The sequence below is a fragment of the Prosopis cineraria genome, unplaced genomic scaffold (assembly GCF_029017545.1).
Source record: "Prosopis cineraria cultivar Desert tree isolate PC_DT_omini unplaced genomic scaffold, ASM2901754v1 PC4, whole genome shotgun sequence".
Taxonomy (NCBI): domain Eukaryota; kingdom Viridiplantae; phylum Streptophyta; class Magnoliopsida; order Fabales; family Fabaceae; genus Prosopis; species Prosopis cineraria.
In genome coordinates, this window is record NW_026555335.1 from 22,386,733 (window position 1) to 22,395,772 (window position 9,040).

Consider the following 9,040-nt stretch of genomic DNA (forward strand, 5'->3'; position numbering starts at 1 on the left):
ACATAATTGTAAATGCTTACATGTTAAAAGTCCTTGTCAAATATTAAATTCTTTTAAGGTCTTTTAGGCATTGTTTGGTTGAGGGGAGGAGAGGAGAGGGGAGGGAAAATTTTAAAAATTTTCCCTCCTCTCCACCTTACCAAACAAGGGGAGGGGGCTCTCCTCCCCTCCCCTTGTCCCATCCAAACAAGGGGAGGTTTGGTTAGATGGAGGGGAGGGAAAATTTTAAAAATTTTCTCTCCCTTCCCCTCCAAAACCTCCCCCTCCAAATTGGGGGGGAGCCCCCCTCCCCTCCATTCCCTCCCTTCCCCGTCCCTTAAACCAAACATAGAATGATGTTTCTTGAGGTACCTATTTTATCCCAACTCATAGAGGCATTGTTTTGATTCCTTCCAAAGCTAAGCCAGGAGTTAAATGAAGATAAGGTACAACACATTGCATTCCTAAAAAATTCTAAGGCCTGTTGGTATGATGAAATTAGAAGGTTTGAAATAGATATGAAAATGGAATTGAAATTTTGTGTTTAGTTGACTAAAATCACATGGAATTAGACTTCTGCATGGAAGCTGTTTCCATCAAAATTGATGGAATTAGGTTCCATCTGAAAAACTCAGTTTTTAAAATCCATCTTCCTAATTTCCTCTTTTACCCTTTCTCTCATCTACCAAATAGACAGCAACTTTCACTGCAAATGGCAAGGATGAGCTAGAGTCTATGAACAGCAAGGATGAACTAGGATCTCTAACGACCTCCAATAGTTTTGCAATCTCTCCTGCTAACGGCAAGTCTTCTTTTTCAAACAGTAGCGACGATGAAGGCTTAATAGAACGTGAATCCAGTGACAGTCTTCTTAAAGCTAAACCTAAGCTTCTTCAACACAAAAACCTTAGCAAAACCTCAGTCTTCTTCTTTTCCGACGAAAGTCCAGTGAAGGTGGTTTGTGGTGGTTCATTCTTGAATCTGTGTGTAGTAGCATTTTTCTTTTGGGAAGATGGCATTTTCGATGAAGAGACTGGAGAGGACAAACCCAGGGCTCGCATCTCTTCTACCATATGCGTCGTCTTCTTCATTGATCTAAGTTACAAGGTGTTCGTTCAATCTGTGTTGGGGCCAACTTGCTTTGTTGGCCAATGGGCAATTTTTTAGATGAGGGCATTTTAGTCTTTTCTTGTTTTTAAGATTTATATTGAATAAAAATAATATCTCAATTCCATGAACAAACCAAACATATTTTAAAATTTCATATTCATCTCCACTTTCATATCCATTTCTATTTTCATTAAACCAAGCGAGGCTTAAGTGTGTCGCCAACCTTTACAAGATGTGATCAAAGGCAAAAGTAAAAAATACAAAAAAAAGGTTGGGAAACACAGACATCTACATTAGTAATAGAATAAATTAAAACAAGTACAAAACATATACATACATATGGAATAAATTGCATGAGAAGTGATATTAAAGATACAATTGCAAATTGTTCACAATAATAATAAACTTAAACATAAGAACAATTCAGTTTAATTAATTAGGGAATCTAATGCCTCATGCTCTCAACAAATTTTTTCTTTGTTCTTTTGATCATTAGCTTAGTTAGAGTTAAAAAGAAAGAAATTGTGGTATCTTGTAGTATGAATCCATGCAATATAGATTGATGCGAAAATTATTGCAATTCTTCTCATAAAGCAAAAATGTTGTAACATTGTAAGAAAGAGCAATAAAAGTATTATTTCATTCTTAATAATCATGATCAATAATTGATTTATTATAAATATCAATATTCTTCTCATAAAGCAAAAATGCTATAACATTGTAGCAATAACAGTAATAGCAGCAGCAGCAATAATTAAAAAGCATAATAGAAAATTGTTAAATATATATATATATATATATATATATATATATAATCCATTATCATTGCAAGTGTGATATGAGTACCTGCTCCATGGTCCAATGGCTGACATGACACAGGAGACATTATACTATTGTCCACAAACACAATAGCACCTTGTTCATGAGCTGGCTCCGATATTGCCTGATGGACAAAATTCAATATATAATGAAAGAAGTTCTATAACATTGAGTTTAAGAATTCAAAAGAATTTCATAAGGAAATTAAAATACCTATTATTTGATGAAGTTGGGTCCATACAAGATCTACTTAAATAAGAATTAGGGAAAATTGTGCGTAAGGACTATAATGGGTGAAAAGATTGGGGGAAATGACAATAAAGTCTTAAAACAATGAATTTATGATAGTTAGGTCTCCAACAAAAATTTTAAAAAAATCAATTATAAATATTGATTCAAATAGTCATGAATTCAAGAGTTTTAACTACAAATAAAAACTTTATTATTTTCCTTCTCTAAAAAATTTGGGAAGAAGGACCAACATTTTAAAATCATCACAAATTATTTTTCAGAATTTACAATTGAGTTTCAAGAGATCGATATTAAAGAATCTGCAGCGATGATTCCTAAAGATCAATTGCAGACCTTCAAAAGCACCTCCAAGGACCTTCAATGCATGGTACTTCCTTCCAAATTTTTCACCCATTGACCAAAAGTCAAAAACATGCAATTAACCTAAAAAAAAAATCTATTGATTGGCTTTTAGTAACAGCAGAAAGTATAGAAGACAAAAAAAAAAACAACAAAACACTTTCGACCCAAAAAATAAAATAGCTTACTCGAAGATCAGTTACTCTTAGCTGAGGATTGCTGGACTCTCTAGCCTCACCAACTTAGTCTTGCCACGTTCAAGAGCAGTTTTCACCTTGTCTAGATTAGTTGTATCTAGTCGGCTGTGCATGCAAGCATTACAACCTTATCATTAACAAAAATTATATATTCTAGCACTATATATATATGTATGTATGTATTATTTCCCAACAAAATATTTGAGGTAGTTTATTCCGGTTGTAGTATCTAGAAACCTTTCAGCCAATTATACAATTCTTTTAATGTAATTGTTGTATAGTTTTCAAATATATAATAGTTATTTAAAAAAATTATATATTTTGGTGTACGAGGGCAAAAACATATCCGAAAAGTTGAAAAGTCACACATACTTCACTTCGACTCCTTCCTTTCTTGCAACTAGTTCAATCAAGAATTTATATGAACCACCATAGATATCTTCTGCAGCAATTATTTCTTCACCTGCATCGAAATTATGTAAGTAAATGACAATAAAAAGCGATCATTATTTCAGCATATATACATATTAATTGTCTACAACAACTATGAGAAGATATATGCACAAGTAGTCCCTGTTGTATTTATATAATGAAAATAAAATTATATGGATTTCAATATATGTAAACTTCGTAGGGAGAAAATTTATAACCACAGCCACTTGATATTATAATCTAAGACCTAAAATATAATTAAATTATCTGACTCTCATCTCTAACATGTTATTAGGGGAATTAATGAAGAAATTATATTATAAGATTAATCATTTGACATCATCAATATTTAGAAAAGAAAATTAAATTAGTCATTTAAATGCTTTAATTTTGTTAAATTTAAAACAACAATAACTGTTTTATTCTAGTGTTTTAACATCATCAATCCGTTGCTTATAGTATCTGAAGTAAATATATGTACAAACAAATTAAACTTCAAAATTTACTTTTCAAACTCATAAATGATACTTGCAATGTTGCCTATGATGAGTATTTTGGCTGATTGACTGTTGATTATGATTGATTAGGATTGAATGTACATGTACAGAATAAGGAAGATTTTATTTTGCATATATTAGGCCCTCGCTAAATGTCTGTACAAATTACACAGATATACTTGCCTTGCTTTAAAAGCTTTTAAGTTATAAGAAAACAAAAAAAAAAGGCTAAGATGAGGAAATGCAAAACCAAAATAATATGATTACATAAATTCAATCATTAAATTTAGTGAAAAAACACAATGACAACAACCATGACATAAAGTCAAGTACACAATCTCTAGCTATATTTTACAATAATAACAATAATAACAAAATTATTGAGTTACCCAACTTAAGTGAGTTATGTTAAAAAAAAGATAAAATAAATAAACAAAAAGATATGTACTCGAACTCTCACTAAATAAATTAAGTATTAAATATCAGTTACAAAAGAAATATATAATAATATATTTGGGACGAGACAAGATGTCTCGATGATTATCTAGAGTCCTATCTTAAACATATTTTTGTCCCATCCTTTTATTTCAAGCATCTCATATTGATATAACCAGAACAAGATCAAACCAATCAAGACGGGGACAAGTATGATGAATACGATACATGCATGCATGCATCTGGATGATCCACGATCACTAAATATTTGTACAAGCTTTGAGTTAAAAACAAAAAAGACTAAGATGAGGAAATGCACCAGGTTTAACAAGTTCATAAACAGCAGTCAAAGCGGACATTCCACTTGCGAAGCCAAAGCCATGAGTTGCGTTGTCCAGCTGTGCTACTAAACTGAGGATATGCAATGACATATATATATATATATATATATTATATGACAAGTAAAATAGGGTGGAAATTAAGAAGAAACAAATAATATATAGATTTATATAGAAAAAATAATCGAGACAACAAAATAAGATCAAAGTCAAACCTTTCAAAAGCATTAAGGGTAGGATTTCCACTTCTAGAATACATACATTTTCCACCTTTTGTTGCAGAAGGCTGCATGAAAAAAAAAAAAAAAACACAGTATAGTAGACGATAAGTTCAATATGAAAAGAACATAGATATTAATTAATTAAATACATAATTACTAAAGAGATCAACATGTAAAGGTCAAATTTTCACCATTTCAAAGGTAGCAGTTTGGTAAATTGGCGTAGAGGTTGCCTCAAAAGGAACAAAGTCATTTTTGTAATTCAAAATCACTGTAGACATACTAGGCTCTTTTGTCTTTGTATCTGCAAATGAAATAGAAACTAAAATTATTAACATATAAAAAATAAAAAAAATCATACACACACACACACACAATATATATCTATATATATATCGACACAAGAAACACATCACAAACCCCTAGTAGGAGCTCCGTTAGTGCTCGGTTCAATATTCTCCACCACAGTCACAGTTTTAGACTCAGTCACCTTCTCTGTCTGGACTACACAACTTACTCTGAATCGCTTTGCTTGGATCTGTTGGTTCGATTTCGAATTGGCCGACTTGATAAATCCCAAGCTCTTCCATGTATTTCCATCATTTGTGCTCTAAAACACTATGATGAGAAACGCAAATATTACAAGCACAGACTCTAATAGCTAGAACAAGAACGCATTGTCAAGATATATTATCTAGGGAGAATGACACTGAAGGCCCTAGAAAGAAAAATTGTTACAACAACGCCCCTACAAGTTTTTCATTGGATATTATATTGTGAAATATGAACATGTTAAAAGTTGAACCTTAACTTATACTTTTTGTCAGGGTTTTAACTTGTTAAATTGATGAGAAAACCTTAACAAAAAGTATAAGGTTAAGTTTTTAACATGTTCGTATTTTCACAACACAATATCTGATAAAAAATTGGTAGGCTCTTAGTGTAATAATTTTTCATTTTAGGGCCTTCAATGTCATTCTCTCTATTATCTAATGAGATTAATTATGTTTGGCTATATAAGCTTTTTTATATGTTTAGATATTTTAAGCTTGATTCGAATAAGTTTGGCCTGTTCAAATTACCAACTCTCATCTTTTGTGGGGAGGACATTCAGTGTTGAAACTAAGAAACCTTCCATACTCTCTCTTTCTCTTTTTTATTTGGTGTATTTGCTATGAACCCAAAACTAAGTTAGTGTAACTCTGTTTATCCGCATATAGGTATTATTTGGTGCAACTAACAGGTATGTTTTTCTATAACTCTATCAGAACCATATTAATAATAACTAATGAATGTCATAAAAGTAATTAATGATTACAAAATACTTCTTAAATCTCAACAAAATAAATCCCAATAGATAATGCATCATAACATGCATTAATTTGGATAAAGATCGATGATTGCAAAAGTGTTTGAAACAACATAATGATTGTTGTTACCTTAATAGTAGGGCTGTAAAAAGTTGAAACCAATGCCATCGCTGAAGATAAGGAAGAAGTAGGTTTTGCTTATGCTCTTCGATCGTTATAGTCTCCAAATATGAATTAAGAAACTGAACCAGACATGCAGACACACACACACACACACATATACACTCACATTTACATTGAAAAAGTTTCTTTTTTCAAATTAAAGACACTCACATGTCACTTACCAGAAGTTTAACAGCGCCAGAATAACGTTTTGGCACTACTTTCATTATTAGATTATCCTTAATTACTTTATAATTTGGCACTTTTCCAAACGGCAACCGTTTATTTAATTCATTGTCATTATGTTTGGGTGCTTTTCAAAAGGTCAATAATTTCATTACTGTATCATCTTCTTCTACTGCTATTAGGAACGTTAGTGAAATCAGAAGTTAAAAACTAAAAGCATGCAGCATGCAGCAGCAGCAGAGATAGGCTTTTATCGGGAACTCATAGAAATTTATGTTGTTAATAAATTATTATTAAAATATAATGTGCAATAAAAACTTTATTCAAATCATTATGATTAAAAATAATTTATACATGTATTATAATGCTATAAAATTTAAAAAAAAATCCGCTGGAATAACCAATATGCATACTCAATAATTTAATTTATTGTATATTGGTGGTTAGTGTTCTAGAAACTAATCTTCTGGACAGGAGCCAACCTACCTTATGATCTAGGGGAGTAATGGATACTTATATTATATAATATTACTATTAATTGCGTATATATTACCTCTTTTCTTCTATATATGTACACATAATAGTAAGTAAAAATATAACTAAATTATTAATTTCTTTTAATTTTCATCGTGTTTATTCTTCATAATCATGACGATGTATTTTACATGCATTATTTAAAAAAATTATGATTCTTAATCTTGAAAATTCTCACCAATTATAAAATTATGGTATAATGAAATTTTTTATTCTTCATATTTGTCTTAGTTACTGACTCGGCTCATGAAATTTAAAATATGTCAATCAAGTATTTAAAATTTTATAAACATATACAATTACAACTTATTTTTTTATTTTCCTTTAGAATATAAGGACTAATTTTTTATGATAATAAAATTTTGAGGATTTCGTTGATAGAGTTAAAACTTTAGAAATCAAATTGATAAGTAATTAAAACAAATTTAAAGGACCAAAATTTTTATTTTCCTTAAAATTATTTAAAAAATATATTTATAACAAATATTTAAAATATAAAAATCAAATAATAAATTTGTCCCCCATCCCACGCTTGGGACTCTAGCAGAACGATCGCATTTTTCAAGGGTCAACTTTAAAAAGATAAAGAATTTTTGTTTAAAAAACTTTTAGACCTTACCCTTATAAGGATTATGAAAATTGGCTTGGACTAGCACTTAAGTTCTTATAATTTTCTTTTGTAAATTTATTTATATAATTTATTTAAATTTTTGAATTAATAAATGAGAATAACATATTTTGTTAAACATTTATTTCAGGTAATGAAGATGAAATTAGTGAGGTTATTGAAATAGCACCAACTCCTCCAAGTGGACATTCCTTTAAGGGGTCTAATATTTTATTTTTGAATGAAGATTGATGATAATAAAGACTAAAGAATATTTATATTTAAAATATGTAATTAAGGTATTTTGTAATTTAAAATGTATTTTTATAATTAAAAAATTTGGCTAAAAAAGTTATACAACTTTCAAGCCTGGTCCTAATCCTTATGTGATTAAGGGTCTAATATTTTGTTATCTTGTATATATTTTAAAAATTGTACAAGCATTTTTTTTATACTTTTTACAAGCATATTTTATTTCAAGATTCATCATCCCATGAACCGGCGTATTAGAAATCATCCAAATAATATGTTATGTTTTATTCAAAGAAAATTAAAAATTTAAAACACATATTTGGTCCCGGATTTGAATTTCTTTGCTTTATTTTAGAATTTGTCAGTCCGTCGGTATTAAAAATAAGGTTAAAAGGAATTTTTGCTCTTCAATTATTTTATCTGAAATATCTATTTTCCTAAAATTTCATGTAATACAATTTTACTTTTTAATATTTGAAAATGATATACTGGACACCTTACCATTAAAAAAGTTAACTTTAATAGTTAATACTTAAAAGTTTTAAAAATTATAAAAATGACCCATAAAATTACACATAAGTATCCATAAAAAAATTAATATTAATTTAATCTCTTAAATCACATATAAATAATATGATATAAATATAATTTTTATCTACATAAAAAGTCAAAATATGATTCTAACAACCTGTTATTTTAGAAATTTGATCGACATTAATTTTTTTTATAAGATACTTATTTAAAATTTTTAATTTTTTTTGTAATTTTTGCTGTCAACAATCAAAGTTAACTTATAATAAAAATTTAAGATATTAGGTACTTTTGGGCCAATAATTGAGAGACAAAATATTATTTAAATCTTAAAAATATGAACAGAAATTTATTTCATCCCTATACAATTTACTTTAAAATTTCTTGTCTTTTTACGTGTTTAAAATATAAAAAATTTATTGTTATGATATTCTTTTTTTTTTGTTGTAAACCATTTGATTTTTTAATGATATTTCATGATTCACGCGAAAAAAGTTGTTGCAAACTTGGGACTATGGCTTTAATTTATTAATTTTATTAGTAACGTGACTACTTTTTCTTTTTATTTGTTAATATAATGGTGTTTTCGGTGTCAAAAAACATTAGTGATATGACAGCTCAGCGTCATTTGAAAATTGTACGCATGATCGTCACTTGATGCTGTAGTTATCGCACCCCATTACCAACGTCTTTTAATCAATTTAGAGGCAATTAAGCAGCAGCCAATGCGGTGAAATCCAGAAAGGTCATTCAATCAAGCATGACAGTGATTTAAAAATTAGTGATAAAAAAATCATGACAATGTTTTAAAAATTAGTGATCGTACTGGGAAATTACTC

The 9,040-nt window shown here is 29.2% G+C and overlaps 1 pseudogene; it reads right to left on the reverse strand.

The window, feature by feature from the left end:
- Nucleotides 1-1,734: 1,734 nt before the first annotated feature.
- LOC129308918 (cystathionine beta-lyase, chloroplastic-like) lies at nt 1,735-6,318 on the reverse strand (annotated as a pseudogene).
- Between the last annotated feature and the right edge of the window lie 2,722 nt (nt 6,319-9,040).